General features: G+C 44.0%; 1 protein-coding gene across 4 annotated transcripts in view; it reads right to left on the bottom strand.

Moving 5' to 3' along the window:
• Positions 1-15,703: 15,703 nt before the first annotated feature.
• ZCCHC7 (zinc finger CCHC-type containing 7) overlaps positions 15,704-27,190 on the bottom strand; it is a 139,213-nt gene continuing 127,726 nt past the window's right edge. For 2 of the 4 annotated variants that reach the window (XR_009556835.1, XR_009556838.1), the window contains exon 10: positions 15,704-27,160. The gene's annotated coding sequence lies outside the window, so the exon portion shown is untranslated. The remainder of the gene's footprint in view (positions 27,161-27,190) is intronic. The other 2 variants (XR_009556836.1, XR_009556837.1) reach the window with 2 other exon arrangements.

Here is a 27,190-nt window from a genome sequence, read left to right on the forward strand (position 1 = left end):
TTTTACCTGTCCTGAATTTTTCAATATTCAGAATTATTATTATTATTATTATTATTATTATTATTATTATTATTATTATTATTTATACCACTCTGGGCGGCTTCCAACAAAATATTAAAAATATAATCAAACATCAGACATAAAAAACTTCCGGATGACCACAAGTTCTGCTCTTACCCCATTGCTCATCTACACCAGCAATGACTCTCCAGGGTCCCAGACATGAGTCCCGATGGGTATGGGGAGCGGAGATATATGCCACTTTGAACTCCTTGAAGGAAGGCCAGGATAAAAATTAACAACAAATAAAAGAGACAACAACAACAAAAGAGAAACACAGTAAATAAGCATTGAGAAACCTTAGTCATAATCCAAGGCACAACTATGCTCACAAATCCCCAAATTCATTGCACACTTAACTCAGTGCTGGCTGGTCGTCCTGTCCACACAAAATATGGCAAAGCTTGTTTGCAGTAGTTTTTTAAAAAAAGCCTGGTCGGGGGGGTGGGGGGGGTGAAATAGCTAGAGATATAATAGGGGAAATATAGAGCTGAGAAAAATGAAATGAATTAGAAAAAAAGAAATTAGAAGGAGTTACAGTGTTTTCACAGCAATTTGGTGCTCCTTACCTTTTTAAATATATATATACAGTATATGCTTTTTTAATGTAACAAGAACAAAGGACAGAACCGATGAACGATATTTCAATATGATTAGCTGCTCAGTAATTTTGGTGCCCCTTCCCCGTTGTTGTTGTTTAATCATTTAGTTGTGTCCGACTCTTTGTGACCCCATGGACCACAGCACACCATGCACTTCTGTCTTTCATTGCCTCCCAGTTTGGTCAAACTCATGTTAGTAGCTTCAAGAACACTTAAGACCAGTAAGTAAATAAGTAAACATTCACACCATCGGCCACTAGGTGTCTCCATGACATCCCACCCTAACTTTGTGCCTTTGTCGCCAGAGGGTTTTGGGGTTTACCGTGTTTCTCATATTATAAGACATGTCTTATATTTATTTTTTCCTCAAAAAAACCCACCATGGCTTATTTTCAAGGGATGTCTTATTTTTATTACAGTACATGGGTAGTGCAGTAGCTCCCCCCGCTATCGTGTTTTGTGTGTCCTGTTGCGAGTGTGTGTCCTCTCGCTCCCACACCGGGCAGTGAGCTGGGGAGCGGAGGTGGTTTTGCTGAGTTGATTGAGTCAGGCAGGCAGGCAAGGGAGTCACCCTGCTATTTCGGATCGCCTGAGGAAACGTTTGCTGCTCTCTCCCCCCCCCCCATGCCTGCGCCTCAGCCGGGCGCACATCCTCAGCCCGCTTTGTGCGGCGGGGGCAAGATGCGCGTCAGAATGCAACCCCTCAGATTCCTTCCGCCCCTCCCTCGCCGCCAACCGACCCCCACCCCATTCCCCCGCCTGAGGTAAAAAGTCCATACCTTAGTTAGAGCCGGTGACTGGCTGCCCAGCTACCATATGTGAAGGCCGAGGGAGGAGGAGGGGTGGGTGGGAAACCTCTCCTGGCCATTTCCTCACCTCCCTCGTTCGTTCGTGCGCTTGCCTGTCTGCAAGCGGGGGCTTCGCGCGGCGCGTGGAAAGGCTGCATCCGGGTGTCGGGGCTTCGCGCGGCGCGCGCAAAGGCTGCAGCCAGGTCCCGGGGCTTCGCGCAGCGCGCGCAAAGGCTACATCCGGGTCCCGGGGCTTCGCGCAGCGCGCGCAAAGGCTGCAGCCGGGTCCCGGGGCTTTGCGCGCCGCGCACAAAGGCTGCAGCCGGGTCCCGGGGCTTCGCGCGCCGCGCACAAAGGCTGCAGCCGGGTCCCGGGGCTTCGCGCGCCGCGCACAAAGGCTGTAGCCGGGTCCCGGGGCTTCGCGCACTGTGCGCTGAGGGTCCTGCCGGGACCCGGGGCTTCGCGCACCGCGCGCAAAGGCTGCAGCCGGGTCCCGGGGGTTAACGCAGCAGCAGCATCCGGTTCCGAGCAGCCCCCTTCCTTTTCCTCTTCTTTGCCACAGACCTGCGGTATGGCTTATTTTCGAGGTATGCCTTATATTTTGCCACCTCAGAAAAATCCTGCCATGCCTTATTTTGTAGGGATGTTTTATAATGTGAGAAACACGGTAGATAAATGACAACCAGGGCAAGGTGTGTGTGTGGTATAAAATTACGAGTGGTAATTGTTGTTGTTGTTTAATTTGTGCCCCACCCATCTGACTGGGTTGCTCCAGCCACTCTGGGCAGCTTCCAAAATAATAAAACACAATAAAACATTACACCTTAAAAGGTTTCCCTATACAGGGCTGGTATGGCAAGGGAACCAATGGCTTGTATCAAGGGAACAGAGAGGGGAGCAATGTTTGGCAAATGGCAAAATTGCCCCTGCAGCAAAACCCACCCCTACTGCCTGAAAACTGGTCTGGAGAATTGGGACTCTCTCCAAAGTGGATCTGGGGTGAGGAGCTGCAATTGGGGAGGCGGGGATGGGGGCAGAATCAGTGAAACTTGCTTCCCTCTGTTTTGCTGGGAGATGCGATCCAGTGCTTATTTACATGACGAAACAGATTATCCGCACACACAATTCTACAGTGTACGACTGCGGTGTCTGGAAGTTGCTCCTCCACTTGGGGGAACATGCCAAGGAGTTTTGGACAGCAAATTCACGCCAGAACAGTCATCAATAGCTATTATCTATGTTGTTTAAAAGAGCTTCCATGTTCAGAGGCAGAATACCAGATGCTGGGGATTGATGAAAGGAGAGGGTGGTTGAGTTCATGCTCGGCTTATAAGCTTCTCAGACACTTCTGGATGGTCACTGTTGTTAAAAAGTATGTTTTGCTTAATGGTCCTTCAGTCTAATACCCAGCAAAGACTTTTCCTCTTGTAAATATTTCTTGCTGTGTAGGGAACCCAAACGGGACACAGGGAGATCCTGGCTTCATAATGTAAACAATCCCCACAGAGCTAAATTTCCAGGCATAGCTTTTATACCCTCTGGGGCAAATTGCTATGAAAGCAAGTGTACACAGAAGACCACCTTAAGAAGATAATGTGATCTTTTGGTTTCATTTAAAGGATGAAACCCAGGGACTTTCAAGGTTTTGCAAACCGTCTTTAATGCAGGAGACAACCCCAAGGTCTCTTTGTATTTGAGCAAGGAAAGGCTCTTTGAAAGTTCCCCTGCAAGAGAACATTAGCTGAATTGTCTTTCTATATACACAAAGAAAATGGAAAGTAAAAAGTGCCAAGGTTGATAAGATGTAGAATATTTTATTTTATTTTATTTCTGGGAATGTGCCCATTCTTTAAATGCAAATATATTGGAGATCGTCCCTGCAGATTGCCCTAATGCTCAGTAAGAAATACAGATAATTTTAATGAACCAGCTCCCCCTTCGCAAATGCCAAGTTGGCTTTTTCTTCTTCTCTGTCTCTCTCCCTCCCCCCCCTTTAAAAAAGGTCACATTCTAAAAAGATTGCTTATCTCTTGGTGACATTCATGTTCCACAATGAGCAGAACAGCAGCAGCAACATCCCTGCTAATGTCAGAGCCTGTGTCTACAGGCCTGGCGGCATGGCTAAAAGCTTTGGAGAGACACAGAGCAATATGTAATTAATTAGAAAAAGCTATGTTTAACACAAGTTACGGTTGATAGGATTCATCATTTGCCAAGAGGCAAGGAAAACGTCCTGGAAGGAGCTGCTCCAGCCTCCTTGACCGCTGCTCAGTGATTTTCTACATCCATTATCTATATAAGACACTGTTATCTGGGCCTGTAAGAGTCAATCTGTTACTCCCCCCTCCTTTTTTAATGCTACTTCAGGGATACTCATTGGAAAAAAATTATGCTTGCTCCCTGGAATATAGTGGAGTTGCCAGATTTTGTTTACAACAATTGGGGCGCTTCAGGGCAGAGTACCTCTGAGCACAGGCAAAATCCCTTCCTCCCAAGGGGGAAAGAAGCCTTTCAAAGGGACTTCAGCAAAGTGCACACAGTATATGCAGACAGCCTGCATGAAAGTCTTAATCCCAGAGATGTGGATCCGAGCTACACATTGAGCAAAATATTCCTACATTGCAGGGGGTGGACGAGATGACCCTAGTGGTCCCTTCCAACTTCACAGCTCTATGATTCTATTGCCAATATGTGTCATGAGCCCTGAGTTCTAAGTCAGATGAGGAGAGTTAAAGACAGTGGGGGTTTTTCTGGGGGAAAAGATGGGGGAACTCACCACAAAGTTTGTTTTTGATTGTTTATTACGTGCCCAGTTGCAGTGCCACCCACCTAGAGTGACTAAATGTAAGATGTGATGAATAAACTCAAGCAGACAATGCTCTGGATTAGAAATCGCCACATTATTGATTGCAGATACAGGTAGATTGTTGGCTCAGGCATTCGGTGTATATCCGTTCCAGCCCCCGCCCCCCCAAAAAAAATATTCTTTAAAAAAATTTTAAGGTGCTGGGAATATTTTCTCCTTATAGGTTCACTGTCCATTGTGGAGCCCCCTCCACAAATTTATTTTCCTCCTAGATTTTCTCCCAAATCTCATATTCCTTGTAATTCCCTCCCATTAATTTCTCACCCAAATCACCCATAGAATTAATTCCACTTCAAAAAACCCAATTTTTCCCCAGATTCTCCCACTCCTGCTTCTTGCCCCTCTGTCCCCAATGTCCCCCTCTGTTCCTTCACCCTGCAATGAAATCTAAATCCCTGCTTTTCTTGTTCATATATCCAGCTCTGCTTTGGGAGTTAATCCCACTCTAGGAGGGAAAATCAAATCAGCTGATCGCCAGGGTTGTGGAGTGCTGTGTACCTGGCTTCACAACCTCCAGTGATCAGCAGGTCATTAGTGGTTTGTTGGCTGTGCCTCTGCTGGGTCAAGTGTCACTGTGATATCTGGTGATTGACAGGGGGCGGCAGCCCACGTGGGGTTAGGGAGATAGGGCTACAGACCTCAAGTCGGATCAAATTCCACACCCGTCATATAACTTCCCTGCAAACAAACAAAACAAATGCTCAGCAAACAGCCCTTGTCCTCTACCCTCCCCACATACTTTGCACAAAAAACCAGGATGGAAGCCCACTAAACAGACCATCTGCAAGTGACTCAAGTCTCCAGTTCTGGTTGTGTCAATAGCTTCTTTTTAGCTGGAAACTTTGTTCTAAGCTCTCTGAAGGCCTGTGATGGCTAAGAATGTTCAGATATGTTCTACTTAATGTTTGATAAAATAACCCGGGCATCCCCAAATTTCGGCCCTCCAGATGTTTTGGACTACAGTTCCCATCTTCCCCGACCACTGGTCCTGTTAGCTACGGATCATGGGAGTTATAGGCCAAAACATCTGGAGGGCCGCAGTTTGGGGATGCCTGAAATAACCCAAGCCAATATCCAATATCCAGTGTGTGCCTAGAAAAGTTGATGATGGCAGCTGTTGGTTACCAGTAGTCACTACTCAAAAGTTGTTTTTCCCCACTGGATTCCTCCCTAGTTCCCCACCTTTCCTCTCCAGCTACACAATATGGGATCCTGCCATAGCTGCCAAGTTATCCCTTTTTTACAGGGATTTTCCCTTATGCTGAATAGGCTTTCTCGCGAGAAAAGCGAAAACTTGGCAGCTATGGATCCTGCAGTTATTTCTAGCTACCTACTCCATTGCTTTCGTCTTTTGTGGGATCAAGGGAGCAGCAACACACCCCTAACTAAATGAGCAAATGGACAAACTCAAGGCTGGTTTAAGGGAGGAGTCGGGCCATGCTAAATCACAAGAAGGAGCACACAGGAGATCTGATGGCCATAAAGCATTCTCTGTTCTTCTGAGAATCGGCCCATTCTTTCTCTAGATTAAGGAAACAATGGTGCTTTCAATCAGCAGCTGGTCTGACAGCTTGTCATTAAAGCAAAATGTAAATGAACACAAACCTATGGGCGGCAGGTCTCCCCCATTACCACAATGTCACGGGACCTTTGCAGCTCAAACGCCCTGCAACAATGAGAGACTGCATTAATCCAGGCAAGATGTTTGTCTGGGTTTGAAGTCTATCGGACCAAATCTTGCTCCACCAGCCCTTCCGTTTCCATTCTCGAAAGAGTGGCACCATCTTGAATGCAAGGTTGTTATCCATTGATGGACCAGTTGTGTTTGGTGGCTTGTTCAGGAGATACTGAAAAAGTCTTTATTCTCCTGACATTTTATATAAAAAAAAATCAAGGTAACTGTCTAGTGCACCCTAAGTAGTCTCATTCTATCCTGCCTTCCATTTTGAAGGTGTGTTTTTGGTTGGGGATGGGGGCACCCCTAGAGAAACAAAGTGCGTTTTTCTAAGAAATGAATTGTGTGTGTAGTGCATGGTGGGTTTCCTTTTTTATGTCACCCCCATTCCAAAACTTGAATTACTTTATCAGATAACAGGAACTATACCGTACATACAATGGTACCTTGGTTCTCGAAATTAATGCATTCTGGGAGTCCATTTGACTCCCGAAACTGTTCGAAAACCAAGGTGTGGCTTCTGATTGGCAGGAGGAGGAGGAGGAGAGTTTGGATTTGATATCCCGCTTTATCACTACCCGAAGGAGTCTCAAAGCGGCTAACATTCTCCTTTCCCTTCCTCCTCCACAACAAACACTCTGTGAGGTAAGTGGGGCTGAGATACTTCAAAGAAGTGTGACTAGCCCAAGGTCACCCAGCAGCTGCATGTGGAGGAGCGGAGACACGAACCCGGTTCACCAGAGTACGAGTCTACCGCTCTTAACCACTACACCACACTGTACTCAATCGGAAGCTGTGTCGGACATCCGGCTTCTGAAAAACAATCACAAACTGGAACACTTACTTTCGGGTTTGTGGTGTTCGGGAGCCCATTTGTTTGACAACTAAGCTGCTCAGGAACCAAGGTACCACTGTACTTACCATTAGGCAATAATGGTTGGTTTTCCAGCTTCACATGATCTGTGTCAGATTGCTGACAGAGGGGGAGAGTGTGGAGAGACAGGAGGAGGTAATTAGGCAGGAATGCGGAGCTGCCTAGTTGCAGTAGAAGCCTGAGCTCCAAGAACATGGAGAAGGAAGGGGGGAGTTCAAGGGGGAAGACATGGACTGACAGTTTAAGCTCGGACTCAGAGGGAGGGCCACCGGAAATAGCCCATCCCATGATGCGCAGGCAAGTGAGAATTAATAAGAGGCATGAACAGGAAAGAGAGCAAAAGTGGGGCTTTAAATGGGGAAAGAGGAAAGGGCGGAACTCAGACTCGGCAACAGCTAATTTGGAAGCAGACGCTGAGTGACTGAGCTCCAGAGTGATATTTTGTGTTTTGAGCAATAAACCTGAGTTAATTGCTGCCGGAGTTGTCTTACTTCTGTGGGAGAGACCCAACCATTACAATCTGTGACCATACAGTATTATGATTTTATCAGGAGCTGCAGGGGCTTGGACAAAGAGTCTTTGAATGCCATTGACTGGTTGGATGGAGAGGGAGAAGCAGCTGGGGAACCTCCAAGGGAAGAAGGCTCAGAGTCCAGGGATTGAGGGTGGGATGATGATGAGTGGTCAGAGGGAGAAGATGCAGAAGCTGAAAAATTGACAGGGCTAGGTGAGAAGGGAGAGTCTGTGGCAGAGGGAAGTCCAGAAGTAGAAGCAGAAGCAGGAGGTGTATTTGTGAGGTATAGTTGCTTCTGACATCTTAAGAAAGGAGCTGCAACTTGACCACCTAATAATACCATAGTTTTCCATGTATAAGACGAGTTTTTATGAAAAAAAATATGTTAAAAATTGGGGGTCTTCTTATACACAGATAATGCATAGGGGATGTGGGATTGGTTGCTACTGCGAGCCATAGATTGTCGTAGGCTATTGGGCATGTTATTGGTGGCTGCGGCAAGGGCTGTCGATGGGTAGGTTTCGCGACATGTGCGAGTGGCAGCGTAGGTCAGGTGTGTGGCCGATTTTTGGCAATCCTGCCAAAAGAAAGCTCAACAACTCGGAGCATCACCCCACCAAAAAGAAGCTCAACAACTCTGGGCAATCCTCCCCCCAAAAAGCTCAGCAACTCTGGGCAATCTCCCATTTTCTTAATTTGGAGCCTCCTCCCAAATAGGGGCGTCTTATACATGAGGGCAGGGCCGGCTCTAGGGGTAGGCTGGGTGGCGCGGGGCGCCAGGGTGCCGGACCGGAAGGGGGGCGTCATGTGGCGGAGCCGCGTGGCAACCACGCTGCACGCTGCGCCCGCTCACCAGTCGCAGCAAGAAACGGGGCGGGGGCGCCGGAGCGATCTCCGCACCACGGTGCCAGGGCGACTGAGGTGCTTAAGACGGCCCTGCATGTTATACACGGAAAAATATGATGATGATGATGATGATGATGATGATAGATGCTGCCCATCTGACTGGGTTGCCCTAGCCTCTCTGGGAGACTTCCAAGAAATTAAAACATCAAAGCAGCCAGGTTCATAACTTCTTTTCCATTTCATGAAGGAATGGGGCAAATCAATTTCAGTTTCTCTCCTTTTTTCATTTTTCGATTCTTAAGTTCAGTCCTCCACAATTCCACATCTGTTTGTGATTTTTTTATTGAAAAAAAATACTCGCAAAACTGCACCAGAAATCCATTAGTGTGCATTTCTTTTCATATACACATATTTGTATGCAATTTGTACATATTTTCGCAAAGCCGTTTCCCCTAATAAAATGTAGATATGCATCTTATTTTCACCAGTCAATGCATTTCTATGCACACTTTAGCTCAGTATGTGCATTTTTGTACACGGTAGTTGGGTTGTGAACTGCGTTGCAAAATGTGGAAAAATGGGTTTTGAAGGAGCGCTGTGCTTGTGTTTTCATATTGCTTTGGAATATGTCCTTTTTAGGCATGTTCACCTTTAAATGCGAACTTATCCTCTGTTCCTACATGTCAGGAAAAAGGAAATAACTATCTTCCACCCAATTTCTGGACATCCTCTCTATGATGCTGATCCAGCTCCTAAGAGCATCAGATACCAGGTAAAAGCTTTTAACAACAGGTCTGTCTACAGCATGAAGTGTTCGTCAGCTTTAATAAACTCAGAGACCTTAGGCTTACTGTAGTATTCCCCCCCCCCCCCGGCCCACTATGAATTGCACATAGTATTATGTGTGAGATCAGCTTATCTAATGAGACTGAAGCCTCCTGATAGGATTTTCGTTTTATCGCTTATCCATCACTTATTCCGCCATCCTGCACATTGTCAGATTACTCAGACTTAAGCCTTTTATTTTTAATAATTGCTTTAAAAGTTGATTATTTTCAAAAAAATGGGGCTGGGATGTGTAGTGTGGAGCTTATCTTCCTATGTGATCAAGGAGAGGATTTATGTCAGAAGTGTATATCCGCTTGGTGACATCTTTGTGTTTATCTCTTTTGAGTGCTCTGTGCAGGAAATCCCACCCCCTCCCCCTGCCCTTCCTTTTTACAGTTTAACCGGCTATCGGAACTAGTGCTTCAGTCAAAACATCAACACTTGACAGCAACACCTACATCCTTGAATCTCCCTCCTTTCTCCACTTAGGCAGGAAGAACCAGATGCAGAAATACAGGATGGGGGACATCTGACTTACATGTGAAGAGGATCTAGGGTCCTGGTGGACCACAAGCTTAACATGAGTCAGCAGTGTGATGCAGCAGCAAAAAAAGCTAACGCTATTCTAGGCTGCATCAACATAAGTAAAGTGTCCAGATCAAGGGAGGTAATAGTACCACTCTATTCTGCCTTGTTCATCATACCACACCTGGAATACTGCGTCCAGTTCTGGGCACCACAATTTAAGAAGGATTTTGACAAGCTGGAACGTGTGCAGAGGAGGGAAACCAAGATGATCAAGGGTTTGGAAACCAAGCCTTATGTGGAACAGTGGAAGGAGCTGGGTATGCTTAGCCTGGAAAAGAGGAGATTGAGAGGAGATAGGACAGCCATCTTCAAATACCTTAAGGGCTGTCACATGGAAGAAGGAACAAGCTTGATTTCTCCAGCTCTGGAGGGTAGGACTTGAACCTATGGCTTCAAGTTACAGGAAAGGAGAATCCGACTAAACACCAGAAAGTACTTTCTGACAATAAGGAAACTACCATGCCTTTTTGCAAGATGGGAGAGGAACACACAAGGACACTGGAGAGAGTGCAGCTTATCTACCTTGGTCCTAGGGATGGCTGGAAGTCAGCTTTTTAATTTAGCTTTCAAATGGAAAATTTGCTTCTAAGAATCAGCGTCAAGTCTGCCTTGTTAAGGCGTTGACACACACCATGTTGAGCGGCGGCATTCTGTGCCGTGTGCGTTGCCAGAGATTTTTGCATACAGAATCAGAAAGCTGGCACCTTTTGTCTGGGAATTTGTGACACCGAGAAGTCCATTACCCAGATGGAAGTCTGTGCTCACTGGAGTGCAAATATGTGTGTTGGGGCTGTTTGAAAGGTTACAGAAATAATCTCAGCCTAATAAGTTTGAAGTTTCCTGTAAGGGGGGGGGGAAATAAAATAAAATAAAACATGTTGCCTCCACTGAGGATATTAGCCTGATCATTTAACCCTTTGCTCAGCATTACAGATATTTTGTAATTAGCTAGTTGCAAACAACATTTTGGGGCCATTATATTGTAAGGAGCAATCTTCCATTTTTCTTTCTTTTGTAAGGCAATCAAGACGCTACCCTTTCTTTTCTTTTCTTAAATCTCCCAGATCTCACATGTGACAATTTCAGCATTAGGTCTAACACCCAACCTCAAAACAGCCAGAAAGGATTTGGTGGGTAGTAACACTGCTGAGTTTAGGCCTGCCCAGTGCCTGGCTGGGGGTCATCTTAAACACACACAGAGCTGGCCCACCCATGAGGCAAGGTGAGTGGACCACCTCAGGCACCAGGATTCACAGGGTCAGCAGATCCTGATGTAGATCCTTATTCCCCCCTTCTTCCTGATGAGATCTTCACCCACCCCCTTCTTCTCTGGTGGGGAAAGGGGCACCATTTTGTGGTTTGCCTCAGGTGCCAAAATATCTTGGGCTGACCCTGAACACTCCCAGGGCCGGCCCTAAGGCAAGGCTGGGTGGCGCAACCTCCCTGCATCAGCTTGCTGCCCTCGCCCGCCTCCGCCATACCGAGCGGTGCCCGGAGCATCCATCCCATCGGACTGCTGCCTGCCCAGAGGGGCCCTCAGGGCATGGCGGCGGGAGCTGCCAAAGCGCCAAGGCCCACCACAACGTGCATGCGCTTTGTCAAACCCTTGCAGCGCGTGAGGGCTGCCAGGAGGCGGCCAGCCACTGAGGGCGAGCCCCGGAGCCTCCGCCTCTTCCCCCCTATAAAAAGGTGAAATGGGGTGTGTGCGTGTGCACACTGGAGGGATCTTTGAATGTGGGGGGGGGGGTTGCCAGAGGGATTTTTGAACCACGGCGCCAGATATCCTTGAGACGGCCCTGAACACTCCCTCATCCACGCACCCCTCAGCTCCTTAGAGCAGCCCTCTTCTAACTTTTCCAGACTCAGGAGGTCCCGCCTTTGACTACAACCTACAGTACAGGGCCTGCTTTTCTAAATTTTCTTTAAAAATATATTGACAACTATGTCTGCCTAAAGCCTCTCCTCCTTTTCTCATCTGCTTCTATCAGTCTTTCTCCTACTCTTGTTCACAGTTCTTCCACCCTTTCTCCTTCTCTTTCCAAAAGATGATACAGTATTGGCGTTGATGGTGAGACTAGGGTTGCCATATTTCAAACAGTGGGGGAATATAATGGATCATCTCAGTCCAACTTCCTGCTTTCCCCCAGCCAAATAGTTAATTAACTTTTGTGTAATTAACTCCCATGAAGGAATGCTACAGTTCCTAGGCAATTGCCCCAGTGTTCTGAGGCTTTAGGATGCCCATATTTGCTTTTTATAGGGCTGACATGTCAGGGCGGGACACCATTCAAGTCTGAGAGCTCCCACTGCTGCTTGCTCTCGGAGGGACAGTCCTGGCAGAGTGTCTTTCTAACTGGGTCCAGGCTGACGAGCATTGGCAGGGTGGCTACATGACAGAGATTGCATCATGCCTTCTACCATCCTGCCAAACCAATTAGGATCTGACTTGCAGTAAAATGCAGATTCAGTACTTAACAAAACAATGTACATATATAAAAAGAACAGAACTCCCGAGTGGCAGTGCAGAGCTAGAGATTATGTATGCTGCAAATACTATTGCCAGGGATTGGCAATGGGGCTTCCCTCTCCCCTCCGTTACACAGGGATTGCCAATCTCTGACCAGGCCAGGCAAGTTGAATTAATTCATCGCTAGATTGAGGACAGCAATCCTCCATATTTGTTTTGGTGGGCCAGCCAGGCAATTTTCAAAATTCCTTGGAATTCAAAAGTGTTTCAGGTTACGGACTTGTCAACAGGAAACATTTGGAGTTGCCCAGAGGTCCAGGTTTCACAAAGGAAGCTGGTCTGTTCTAAGTTTGTTAAACTCTTGGGACTTTGTTGATTCTGCCTTGGGAGGAACCGCACCACCAGCTGCTTTGTAATAAAGAAAAGAAAAAAGGTAAAGGTAAAGGATCCCTGGACGGTTACGTCCAGTCAAAGGTGACTATGGGGGGGGGGTTGTGGCGCTCATCTTGCTTTCAGGTTAGGGAACCAGTGTTTGTCCACAGACAGCTTTCTGGGTCACTGTGACAGAAACACAGAGCGCCCAGAGCAGCGCCCGGAAATGCCGTTTCCCTTCCTGCCGCAGCGGAACCTATTTATCTACTTGCACTGGCATGCTTTCGAATTGCTAGGTTGGCAGGAGCTGGGACAGAGCAACGGAAGCTCACCACCATCACACAGATTTGAACTGCTGACCTTCTGATCAGCAAGCGCAAGAGGCTCAGTGGTTTAGACTACAGTGCCACCCATGTCCCTATCAGCTGCTTGTGGAAGTGGCTCAAAACTGGGGCATCTTCTGGGGCCACACTCTGCACAAGTCACGTGACCCGTGCGAGATTGCAGCTCCCCCCAAAAGCGTTTTTTTCCAGACATAGCTTTGGGGCACCATGCAATATTGCTGCCCCCCAAAAGCACTTTTTCAGGGTGAACATGTGGTCTGAAATCGCATGAGACCGTGGCGGCCATTTGGGCCATGGTCCTCCCATGAGAAAAAAATGAGATGTCCCATTTTTTTCTGGGACAGTTGACCAGTATGTGGAGGCTGTGCAAATGCTATTCATTTAAAGCATGCACACCCCAATAATCCTGGGAACTGTAGTTGTTTAGGCTGGAAACTCTGGTTAGCTTAAACTATGGAGTTTTTTAAAAACAAGCTAGAGTGATAAACCAGAGTTTGATTTGGGCTTGTTTTAGTAACCCATAGTTTAGACTTACCATAGTTTGTCCTTTGAGGGCATAACAATAAACCATGGTTAATTTGAACCAGGAAGCACATGTTCCCAATTTCCTACTCATGGCCATGCTTGAAAGGAAAAGGGAGGGAGAAGTGCACAAGTCCAAGGCTCAATCATTCACCACACATTTAGTTATATCCAAAACAGGCCTAAGACTCTGGAATTCCCCTTTTCAAAGGAAACAGATCTTTCAAAGGTTGCCCTAAACTTCCCACTGCTTCATAAATGGGGGGAAATGAGAAAACATCTCAGCAAGGAACTCCATTGAAGAACTGCTTGCTATGTAACGGTGTCTATGTGATCAAACATTTGTACTTTTCATAAACTGCCCATGATGTGGCGCTTCTTCCTGCCATGGAAGAACAGAGGTAGAGAGATCGATCTCTGCAGAAGAAAGCAACCTCGAATTAACAATAGTACATTCAGAGAAAAGAGAGCGAGAAAAACCCCAAGGCAGATGGCATGAATATTAGTGTATGAAAATGACTAACACACTGAGAATTTCCCTGTGTACTTCTCCCTTGTTTTTGGCTTGCTTCTATAATTAATTTATGGAAAGCACCTAAATTGGGAATAAACACCATCTCACAAATCCCCTCTAATCTCTGCCTGTATTTCTGAAACGATACCCTTAAGGTATAGTCTCCTACAATGATTAAACTCTTCCACTCCCTTTTTACAAATGTTTCTAAGAAGACCTTTTTAATTTTTATAGACAGTTGTGTACAGGGTATTAGCGGTCTGGACGGTACTCAGCAATATTTGGGATGCAATTTATCAGTGCCAGTTGTCTTGAAGAATGCTGCTGTCTCTCTGCCTGCCAAAATGTTTGTCTTGGGGCATGTATGAACAGCAGCTGTCTGCTCTCTCATTATGGGGTAGGGCTACCTATGAAGGTGACTCAGAAACTACAACTAATCCAGAATGCGGCAGCTAGACTAGTGACTGGGAGCAGTCAATGGGCCCATATAACACCTGCATTGGCTCCCAGTACGTTTCTGAACACAATTCAAAGTGTTGGTGCTGACCTTTAAATCCCTAAATGGTGCTGACCTTTAAATCCCTAAACGGCCTCGGCCCAGGATACCTGAAGAAGCGTCTCCACCCTCATCATTCAGCCCGGACACTGAGGTCCAGCTCCAAGGGCCTTCTGGTAGTTCCCTCACTGTGAGAAGTGTAGCCACAGGGAACCAGGCAGAAGGCTTTCTTGGTACTTGTGACCACTCTGTGGAACCCCCTCCCATCAGACATACCCTCCAACTCCCGGATTGAAAAATCCGGGATCAGCGGCGGTGCGGCACCGGAAGTTGCTTCTACATGGCGGCGCCGGAAGTCGCTTCTACGCATGTAAGCGACTTCCGGTGCTGGGCTGCCTGTGTCTGCATGTCTGGGCTCCAGAAATCGCTTCTGCACATGTACAGACATGCACAGACAGCCGGGAATCAGGACATGGCCGCCGGCAGGAGTTTTACAGGATGTTTACGGGATATAATCAATTCAGGATAACAGCGGGAAACGGTAACAAAATACGGGGGTTTCCCATGAAAAATGGGAGACTTGGAAGCTATGCCATCAGATGTCAAGGAAATATTATATTATAAACAACTATATGACTTTTAGAAGTCATCTGAAGGCAGCCCTGTATAGGGAAGTTTTTAAAATTTGAGGTTTTACTGTGTTTCATGTTTTAATTTGTTGGAAGCCACCTAGAGTAGCTGGGGCAACCCAGTCAGAGGGGGAGCATATAAATAGTATATTATTATTATTATTATTATTATTATTATTATTATTATTATTATTATTTTATTAACATAATAAAACATTGAACATTAAAAAAACCTTCCCTATACAGGGTTGTTTTCCCATGTCTTCTAAAGGTTGTATAATTACTTATCTCCTTGGATTGGGGGTCGCATAACTCCATACCCTCCAACATTTTGCCGATGAAAACTGGGACATCCTAAGGAAAAGCGGGACATTCTGGGATCAAAACTGGGGTGGCTTCTGTAAGTCTGGGACTGTCCCTGGAAAATAGGGACACTTGGAAGGTCTACAAGTGTAGAGTCAAAACTAGACAACTCGAGAGAAAAAGATGCTTTTCGTTATAATAGGAGGACAGTCAACAGTTCCTTGGCTTGAGAAGGCTCTGTAGGACCGAAACTTGAGAATGCCTGATAGACGGAAATCTCAATGTAAGGAGTTTGTGAAAACAAGCCCTTCCCCATGCTTGCAGAAGACAGTCCCCATCAGGAAAGTAGTCTCTCTCTCTCTCTCTCTCTCTCTCTCTCTCTCTCTCTCTCTCTCTCTCTCTCTCTCTCTCTCTCTCTCTCTCTCTCTGTTCCCCTGCAAGAGACAATGTCAGGGGTAATTGAGCCGTCTGCAGCGGACATAAGAGAAACCTATGGGCTGCTGTTTCACATGAATGCTTTTCATTTTATTGCCTGCTTGTATGTTTCTTATGAAGTCTCTGAGACTGACCAGGGCGGCTAAGGAGTATTCACTGGGAGAATGTTGCCTCCTGCACTGCACCCTTCATTGCACATGGGCTCTTCCTAGGAAACATGTGTCATTAAAAGTAGAGGCGACCCACTCCACTGATCTTGTACTTTGTCTAACTGCAGGGCAGATCTATCAACAGAGATGCAATATGATCAGTTAACTGCATGCAGTGAATAGACCAGGCATCCCCAAACTGCGGCCCTCCAGATGTTTTGGCCTACAACTCCCATGATCCCTAGCTAACATGACCAGTGGTCAAGGATGATGGGAATTGTAGTCCAAAAATCTGGGGGGCCGAAGTTTGGGGATGCCTGGAATAGACAATACAGTACTTTGTAAGTGACTAAGTGTGGAATTAATGTTTATGAAAATATACACATGTTGAATATTCATCAGTTCAGTGGGCTTCCCCAGAGCCAAAATCCACACTGAAAAATTGATTTTGTAAAGGAAAGCAAACTAGGCTGCCAAATAATGAGAATATTTCTTTGGGACCGTTTCCCCTGGAAGTTGACCAGATGGTGCAAGGGTTGTGTGTATCCCATTTATTTCAGTGACACTGTGGAGGGGGTGCCCCAAGTACCTTAGGCTTTTTTTGGTGTGTGTTTTGTTTTGGTGGCAATCGTCGGCATGTATTTCAGCGTCAAGTATGGCTGCGATTGGTTAGAAATAGCAAAATGCCCACCTACATCTGTAAATGACGTGGTCGCATGGCTATTTTGCATTCCTGAGTCTTCTTCAGAAGCAACGGTGCTCAATAGCGCCAGCTATCGAACATTTCTTTTAAGCTGCACTGTCTCCTATTTACAGCATTTTGTAACATATGACTATGAATTCTTTTACAAATAAATTAAATATAAAATTTACACATTTTGTTACTTATTTCAAAGACAATCCTGCACCAGGGAGATGTACAAGATTTACAGAAAAGGTAAAGGTAAAGGTCCAGTCCTTTAGGTGACAGTCCAGGCGTGAACAACTCTGGGGTTGCGGCGCTCATCTCGCTTTACTGGCCAAGGGAGCCGACGTTTGTCCGCAGTCAGTTTTTCCGGGTCATGTGGCCAGCATGACTAATCTGCTTCTGGCGAAACCAGATACATTGCCAAAAAAAATAATACAGGGGAGTCATAAAAATGATTGGTTCATTTTAACAATTTAAACCACCTAATGGGCCTGTTGACAAAAAAAGTCTTCAAACATGTCCTCTGAACAACTGACCTTCTTTTGGGACTACTATTCCATTTTTATTGTCCCCAGTTGGGTGATGAGTGCAGAAACACACCTCTGGGACTGGGCTTTAAGGAAGACCAAGAAGGGATGAAGATCAGTAACGCCTTCTGCTTAAGCCACCAGAATGAATTTAGTACCACTGCTTCCTACAGACTTCCTGCCCAGCTTACTACAGTCTTAAGTTTCTACAACTCTCTGCTGTCAAGGAAACTCATCCTGGAATGTCTTACAAGTTGGGGAAACGGAACAAGAACCAGTGTCCTAGATTTAAGTGCAGCAGAAATACTCCATTCATAGACTTGAGTTACTTACTACCTGTGACACTCAATTCCTGTGTGGTGGCTTTCATGGAGGGGGAAAACTGACTAAAATGCCATCTACTTTCCATAGGACACACACACACACACACACACACAGAGAGAGAGAGAGAGAGAGAGAGAGAGAGAGAGAGAGAGAGAGAGAGAGGTGGTGGTGGTGATGGGTTCAGATTCCCAGATTTTTGTAGAAGACCCTCAGAACAAGAGTGGCAGCCATGTTTGTAGTGAGGCAAAACTCTACTGGCAGGTATGCATTTCTGTTCCCTAGACAGGTATGTCTCAGAAGGATTCTCACTTTCTCCCAAATAATTATTATGCATTAAAATGTATGATACATATTTAAATATGCATTTGGTAGTTCAAGTAAATACTTGGGTGAATATGCATGTTACAAAAATACATATTTAACTAATAGTGTAATTAATTGGGTAAACTACTTATTACTTAGGGGAGCAGAGCATCCTCAAAAGTGTTTTAATTACTGGAATCCAAATTGGAGGGGAGAAAAATGGGAGTGATCAGGATCTTTAAAACAATATCAAAATGTTCCAATTAAAAAAGGAAAGAAAAAGAAATGCCCCCTATTGCTCCAGCCCTTTGGAGTAATTCTAATTTAATAAATCTTGCAGTCCTAGATCAAATATGGAAAAAAGTTACATGCAAACTAATTCCATAGAAATATTTTATGGCCACAGCTTTTTGTGTGTGTGTGCACGCTAAATGACTTTGGCCCTTGCAAAGGAAGGCAATTCTTTCTGGATAGCTGTCAAAGTCATTTCCCTTGTAAATACTAACAGGAATCTTACAGGGCATTTTGTAATACCAAAGTGTTTACAATAGGGATGAAGGGCAAATTCATTTGGCCCACATTTTAAAGTGAACTGAGCTAATTTTTCAGTGCTGGACTTTTATGCAGGGTGGAATACAACCACTGATTGGATTATGCACACCTGCAAAAACCTTGCAGTTTTTGCTGTCACCTGATCATCTTGATCTGCTAAAAGAAAAGACACAGTAGCAATCGTTGAGCGACCTGACATGGACAATAATAGAGGGGCAGTCACTCCAGACTGCAGGGCCAATGGCCAGGGTTGATGGGAGTCGGAGCACAGCAAGCTCTGAAAGTGCCACAGGTTAGCTGCCTTCGCTCTTGTCTATGCCACCTTTATTGAAATTTGCCATTACTTTCCATTATTGAATACGCATACTTTTCAAAGCACTGGAGGTTATTTTTTGCGTCTATGTTCTGAATTCCTAATGCCCCTCGGTCTCAGGAAAAATAAATATCGGGCTTTATCTCTGCAGCTACATGTACTTAAACAGCCAGCGAGGCAGCCTTTAAAATGCTCCGTGAAGCTTGCTGCTTTCTAGCCAGCTCGACAACCCGTAAGTCAATTTGCATTGGATAATTATTTTCTATTAAGTGATAACAATCCTGTTCCATATGGAAATAATCTTGTCCAGAGGCCAAATAGTTTATCCAGAGGAGGAAACAAGTCTTCAGATTTGTGAAACAGTAGAACATTGTGTTGCTATTAGCAGCACTAGGAATAGTAGAGTGGGGAGGGAGGAAGTAATGGGGTAATGGGGGAGGGAGAGCAGTCTCAGGAAGACCACAGCACTATGAAAGGCACCACAGCAATGAACAGATCTTCGCTTGCCTTTTTCAAAGAGCTTGTGTGGTTTCATGGCTGAAATGTTGGAACAGGTTAAAAACTCCATTTCAGTTATGAAGCTCACTGGGTGATCTTGACCCAGATGTTACCTTTCAGATAGGATTACTAACTGGATGCCCTTTCGGTGTCATTGGACTACATCTCCCATCATTCCCAGCCAGCATGGCCAAAGGTGGGGAATTAAAGTGAGGAGAGAGCATAAGAATCTGTGCCACTACCCTGAGTTCCTCGGACACAGTGGCTGATAGAATAAAACACTTCAGTGACAATACTGCTACATTTCCGGTTTCAAAATCATGCTGACCAAGGTAACGGGTTACCCCTATCAGTTTAAAACAACATCCAAGAGTGCCTTAATACTTAAACAACTGGAAAGATGGAGTTTGATTAATTTTAAATGAACAGGCAGATGCCAAAGGACTAGGCAACACATTTTCCTCCATTGATTATTTCATTGTTTTCCATGTTGGGGTTGCATCCGTTATAATTATATCCCTCCTTAATGGTCAAATAAGCCTTCAGGGCTGCTCACAACCATAGCAACGAAACAATACCTCCGATTACCCAATATATGATTTCAATTCAAAGTAATGTAAACAAATACAGCACCCTAAAACACCTGAAAGTTAAAAGTCATATAACAGTTTTTGAGCTTGGTGCTACTCTTCTTCAGGCACAATCTTAAACTAAACAACAAAACAAAACAAAAACATCTAAAATTTAAGAAGGATATTGACAAGCTAGAACATGTGCAGTGGAGGGAGAGCAAGGTGATAAAGTGTCTGGAAACACTTATGAGGAAAGGTCGAGGGAGCTGGGGATGTTTAGCCTGGAAAAGAGGAGACTGAGAAGTGATATGATAGCCATCTTCAAATATCTAAAGGACTGTCGCGTACAAGGTGGAGCAAGCTTCTTTTCTCTTGGCTCCAGAGGCTAGGACCCAAAGCAATGGATTCAAGTTACAAGAAAGGAGATTCTTATACTCTTACAAACCAAAAGATCCAACAGAGGCGAAGCATAGGCCAAATTAAAGGCAAGGGAAACGTTTCAAGGGCAGTCATATTTATATAGTACCATTGATATATATGTGGTCCTTTACAGAGTAAAATCAGCAAAAATAAATTATATTTCAATCTGAATTATAAGGGGAGACGAAAAGGAATTGGGAGGCAAGAATCCTCTTATGGAATGGTAGTTCCTCTTAGAGATTAGGTGGTTTCAAAATAGGATTAGACAGATTTATGGAGGATGGATCCACCTTGATAACTAAATGGGGTCTTCTTCATGATCAGAGGTGTTATTTCTTTGAATATCATATTCTGGGGGCAAACTATAGGGAACAGTCATTGCTTTTATGCCTTGATGATAAGCATTCTCAAAGCACTTGGTTGAGCGATATAGAGGATTCTTCCATTTTATTTTTGTAACACTCACATATGTTGGGCTGGGCAGAGTACAATTACAGTACAGTACTGGTGTAAGATCATTTAATGAGCACAGCTGCCACATTAAATGTGAAGTTGATTTATTTTTTAGCTTACTTGATTTCAGAAGGCTATTTCTGACCAGGATAGCAGTTTTGATGTAAGTGATTGATGCTTCCCTTTGTTAAATTAACTTACATTTTGAAATACATTGGGTTCAATCCTATTCATACTTAACATGTATGTAAACCATGTTGAATTTAATGGGGTATAATATGGGATCAGGTAGATTTTTTAAAAAATCCAACCCCAAACACCATAATTTAAATTACTCATTTGTAATAGAGATCTATGCTGGCATGTAGAGCAGATACTTTTCACAAAGGACAATTAGGCATACACAAATATATTCCTGGTTAAAATCTATCAATTTCCTTCACATTTGTCAGGAATTAATTTTTTCAGGCTATATAAACAAAACTTCCTTTTCAAATACAGTCAGCTCCCTCTACATATAAAAATTAAATTTGCTTTGATAATGAACTGAAGTGCTAATAATCATTTTTGCAATGCAAAAAGACTAATTATGGACTGTCACACAATACAGTGCCGATTCCTGCTGTTACTCGTTTTCCAAGGTACATTTACAGGGAGATTGTGAAATCTAGCAAAACACTTTAGATGGTGAGGTTCGTGCTTTGGGTTTCTTCACAGTAACAGCAGGAGGCAGAGATTTTTCTGTATCTTTGAGCAGAGACTCTCATTCCGAATGAAGAACAGGAGGACACCCAAGTTCAGGAAAAAGATTCACATTTGCTCTCATTCACCTTTCATCCCAGGTATATGAACAATGATATAACATGCACATTTGTTGTAAGAAACAGATTCAGGTGACACCAAACCAGCCCCTGGGTAGCTGTGGCTTTAGTAAGCAGCGATTATTTTGTGTTTTGGGCTGAAAGTACTTCCTTCTTGGCAAAACTACCACCTGATCTGCCCTGGGAAGTCACAGTGTTAATATTTACAGGACTACTGAGGAACTGATCAAACCACAACAATATGGTTATCAAGAGGCAATTCCACCACCACCCCAGAGGCCACAAATTCAGCTAAGCATATGTTTACCCTGCTTCCTACCCACTGCATACATACTCCAGGAAAAGCCTCCCAAGAAAGTAACAGAGATATTACTGTTGGCTTCACTGCCGTTTGCTGTCTGGCAGAGCAAAGACGAGGCTTTTTGGGATGCTCCCAGTACGTTTCCGAGCACAATTCAAAGTGTTGGTGCTGACCTTTAAAGCCCTAAACGGCCTCGGCCCAGTATACCTGAAGGAGCGCCTCCACCCCATCATTCAGCCTGGACACTGAGGTACAGCTCTGAGGGTCTTCTGGCAGTTCCCTCACTGCAAGAAGTGAGGTTACAGGGAACCAGGCAGAGGGCCTTCTTGGTAATGGCACCCGCCCTGTGGAACGCTCTCCCACCAAATGACAAGGAAATAAACTACTATCTGACTTTCAGAAGACATCTGAAGGCAACCCTGTTTAGGGACGTTTTTAGTGTTTGAAGTTTTATTCTGTTTTAGTGTTCTGTTGGGAGCTGCGCAGAGTGGCTGGGGAAGCCCAGCCAGATGGGTGGGGTATAAATAATAAATGATGATGATGATGATGATGATGCTCTGAGCGTCACTGCTGCTGTTTTTATTCTCTTCTGCCTTGTTAGTTTTTAGATTAATTTTACTGGATGACGTGGTTTTGTTTAGTTGCTACTGTGAGCAGTTTTGTTTATACCAGGTTCAATCCCAGTACCTGCAGGTAGGGCTGGGAAATACCCACTGTGAAATCTCAAAGAGCTACTGCCAGCCAGTGTCGACAATACTGAGCTAGATGGACCAATCGTATAAGGCAGCTTCCTATGTTCCTTAACGTACAGGCCAGCCATTTTGAATGGAATTTTCTCAAGTTTTTAATTAGTTTTCCTGAAGTCAATTTAATTTCTCTCTCTTAAGGTCCACACATTTCTATTCTTTTAAAAGCTTGGTTGTTACTTCGTTCTTTTGTTAAAAGTAATTCATTAAAGTAAAAAATTAAAAGGCAAAATGAAAATCCACAGTGCATAGAAAATCCAGCTGGAGTTCAAAAGAACCTCTTAAGACGTATGCTGCTCAGCAAGTGGTGAATTTGCCATACACTATGGCTCCTGAAGCTTAGAATCTGTGTAAGCCCTAAACAACAGGATAAAAAAAATGTATTTTTAGGTAAGCGTCACCTCTTTTATGGAATGATTAGGAAGTCAAATTATGGGAGATTCAGCACCTCAAAGACCAGAGTCCTAATTAACATTGCCTTTTTAAAAGTTTTTTTTTAAGTATGCTTGTTGAGATTGCAAGTCAAAACAGCTTATAACAGCCCACATAGCTTTCATGGTTAATTGACTTATAGCTGGATTTAAACAAATAATTTTGAATGGTCTGGATTTGATGGCTGAGGGCCTCCTCTTTGGGTCCTTCAGTTCTGCACATTAAGAACTTCTTGAACTTCCTGAAGAAAAACAAGGTAGAGAGGAGCACTGTTCTGACATAACACCAGGCCTGAACTATGTGCTACCGCTCATGAGCGGACGGTATGTGGCAAATTGTGTATGTGCCTTTAAGAGAAGGGTGTGCAAAGGAAGATCAGTAGGTGTTCAGTGTTACCTGAGAACTGATCCTGAAGGAATCTTAAGCATAAAGCAGACAAAGGATGGACATTCATGAAAATGGCTCCATGTATAAAACTGTAGTTGTTGTGCCATCACCTTAGATTGTGGAAGAAGCAAAGCACTGTTTCCAGATGGCAGGAAGATGAAAGGAAGGGGTGCTTCTTATTCAATAGACTTTCTTGCACCCTTTTCCCTTCCATTAGCTGCCATCTCCAGCACTTTCCTATCTGAGGGACTGGAGCATCCTCAGCTCCTTATTGGGACCTGGCAGGGCTGGAATGCAGACACTGTTGGGAAGGGGAACTTGCATTTGCTTTCCATAAATAAAGTTTCTTTTGGCAACCAGGTTTCTGAGCCTGGCTTCGTATCTTGGTTAGTAATCTGAGATTAAACTAGTTTCCTGGTCTGGATGTCAGAGGAGACTGGCTTAAACAAACCATGATAGAAGTGTCAAACGGACAGAGGTGAAAGAGGCACAGGCATGGCATTCATTCTCAGTTTAATAAACTATGGTATATTAAACCAAGATTGTTATATCTAAAGTGGCCCAAAGTGTCAGCCTAGCCTTAACAATTCAGTAACAATTTATTGCCTTCTCCCATCACTATCTGATGCAAAATAAATTATGTAAAATAACCCAAAATATGCAGATTCAATGTGCATAATTTTGACATGTCAGAGTTTGTTTTTCTGTGCAACAGGGCCTTTTTTTCAGAATGCCATACCTCACCATCTTTGAACATGTCATTTACCGGTACTCTCTCCCATTCTGCATTTCTGAGTTAAGTTTGGGAAACCAAATTACCCAAAATTAGATGAATCATGAAAATATGCTGAACTTTCACCAGCAACAGAGTTTGCAGGAGACAGCTTCTTCTCCTTCTTGTGGAATTTAGACCATTGTGGCATGGATTTATTTATTTTTTAACCTTGCTTTTCGTCAACCCTGATCATATTGAAATGTTAACCCAGATACAGGGTGCCTTTGTCATTTCTGTTGTATGTGCATTGTAGTATTAAACTTCAGCAGCTTTGAAAGTAAGTGTTTCGACTCCTTAGCATTTCTTGCCTCCTTGTCAATTCAATTCCTCAGAATTCACATTCTGCTACAAGCAGAAGATAAGCAGACTTCAGAAACTGCTGCATGTTTTTCCCCTCTTACAGAACTATCCACCTGAAGCCCACAGCAAATAATTAACCAAGTGTATTCTTGCCACTTGTTCATGCCTTGAACAATTCCCCACCCAAACCACTGCAGAACCAGATCATTCCTGCTTCCCAACTCCTCTTGTTAAACGGAAGCCCCTTATTTATTCTTACAATGGAGAGTCCCTCGTGATACTTTGCCAGTGCACAGTCAACTGCAACCTTGAGACATCTTCCTCTCCGGGGATAAGAATGTTATTCAGTCCCAGGCAACTTCAGGGTAAAGACTAAGAGTTATTTAAAAAGAAACAAAACCCAACACATGGGGATGACATATAGCTTTGAAGAGATAAAATAGGAACTGGTAATGTATACTGACCCAAAATAAACATGTAGAGGACAGACATGTCATTGAACATAATTGTGCAGGATACTCATACAGTTTAAATATTGCCTAAATGTTGCAGTTTATCATCCTACCTTGCTTAGATTATTGCTATATACTGACATGTTTGTTCTTCTTTACTGTTCTGAAAGTTGCTTCTCATCTAATTTTTCGAGGCAGCCAATATGATGTCATCTAGCTCCACAATTTGTCTCTTATTTATGGGCTCCAAGTTGTTAAGCTGTTTTTCGACTCTGCCTCCTCACTCCTGTAACTTGCACGCATGGTGTTCTGCATAATCACAATTACATTTATATATCAATTTCTACAACCTCACAGACTGGGTAGACCATCCCATTAGAATGTCTAGGCACCAGAACAGAACTTGCCTAATAAGATTATATTGTGGTAGGTTTATATTCATATTCATTTTCAACCAACAAGATCAAGTTGCTGGAGAAATTCCTGTATGAAGATATGAAGCTTGGAGCTTTTTTGGTTTAGGGAAAAAATGGTATGTAAGGGAGGGGGAGGATGAAATAGAAGCTATAAAATTATGCATGGTGCTGAGACAGTGGAAAGAAAGAAGTTTTGAACGTACTCCTATAATTGAAGCCACGGTCATCCAATGAATGCTGGAAGACTCAGGACAGACAAAAGGAAATTCCACCTAAACATTAGGAAGAACTTCCTGACAGTAAGAGCTGTTCGGCAGTGGAATTTGCTACCAAGGAGTGTGGTGAAGTCTCCTTCTTTGGAGGTCTTTAAGCAGAGGCTTGACAGGCATATGTCAAGAATGCTTTGATGGTGTTTCCTGCTTGGCAGGGGGTTGGACTGGATGGCCCTTGTGGTCTCTTCCAACTCTATGATTCTATGAAATACTTCTTAGAAAGCACATAGCTAGAACTATGGAAAATCTAGTGATGGCCATCAATCTGGTTGATTTGGAAACAGGATTAAACAAATTCATGGAGGCTAAGGCCAAAAAATGGCCAGTATAGGAGTATAAGAGGCCATAGGCTTCTGAGTGTCAGTTGCTGGGGTCCCTAAGCAGAAGAGAGGTATATCCATCATGCCTCACTTATGGGCTCCCATAGCCAACTGGCTAGCCATATTGATCAAGCAGGATTCTGCTTATGTTAAATGCTTAGGCTCCACTGCAATTGTGCACTGCCCTCCACTGATGGATCTTTCATTCAGCAGAGCAGGAAGGGGTGGGAGAGGAACAGAAGAGTTGGGGTTCCCCCCCCATACAAAAGCTTTCTCTCTCATTCAGAGTCCCCTGTGCCTCTTTCCACACTGTTAAAGGTTCCTCCAACCCTGTGAAGGAGGTTGAGGGAGGGGGCTGGAGAGGAAAGGAGAATTCAGTGAAAAATCTATCCCCCCCTTTCAACTCACAGAAACCTTAGCTGAATCAAAGAGCATTCTGTCAGGGGAGGGAGGGATATAATTGGATACAGCTCTTACTAGAAAAGTGGTTTATCATGACAATAAGGTTTCAGTGCTATTGTATAGTACCAAGGCTACCTTTTCCAACATGGAGATTAATGTCAGGCTCAGAAAAAAGAGTGTGTGAAACAGCCCAAAATCCTTGAGTTAGCGCTAACATGGGTTGGCAGTATTAATGTTAAGACAGTATAAGTGTAATTTTAAGGAAACAAGGAAGGCACTAAAAATGTTGTTTTCCTGATTGAATACTGCATTTTATTCCTACCTTAAAATTTTAACTGTAATTCAGTTAAAGTACAAAAATTCCTAATTTTAAAGCAACTGAATTATATGTCAATTTATTTCTGAGAACAGGTAAACTTCTTACACAATCATTATCTTTATAACTTGAACAGCTATCTCTATGAAGATTTAACTATTTAAATTGGGGTTTTTAAAAATAAAAAATAATACTTTAATTTCTTTGTTGGCACGTTAAATATATTAGGAGACAACCATGAAGTCACTTACTAGTAATCCCCTTGAAATTCAGCAGGAGAGCACCTGAGAGGCTGAGATTTCAGAATTGAAGCCTTCCTACATAAAAGACTAGCTCTTACAACCAGACTTGCCAGTCCAACTTGTGGTGATGCATCTATGACAAGTTAAAGACACTTCAGCATATTCCTCAAGGCAGAAAAATGCACAAGAAGGCGACATCATGGATCAACTCTGGGATTGAAATAAATTAGGATGTAGATGAGAACTCTCTTCAGTCTTGTTTCCTAGACCCGTTTCACACATCCTACAGAAGCACCAAGAGAAACAGCACGAAGTGACTCCTACTGTCAGGTCTTATGTAATTCTGTTCCCATTTCGGTCAAGCATGTGAAGCAGCTTTAAGTCAATTTGTTCAATATCCATGCCCTCTGTGAACTGTTCAATATCCATGCCTTCTGCAAAGTTCTTCTCTAAAGCCTGCATGCAAATACATCACGTGTTAAAGAG

The sequence above is a fragment of the Zootoca vivipara genome, chromosome 16 (genome assembly GCF_963506605.1).
Source record: "Zootoca vivipara chromosome 16, rZooViv1.1, whole genome shotgun sequence".
In the NCBI taxonomy this organism is placed as follows: domain Eukaryota; kingdom Metazoa; phylum Chordata; class Lepidosauria; order Squamata; family Lacertidae; genus Zootoca; species Zootoca vivipara.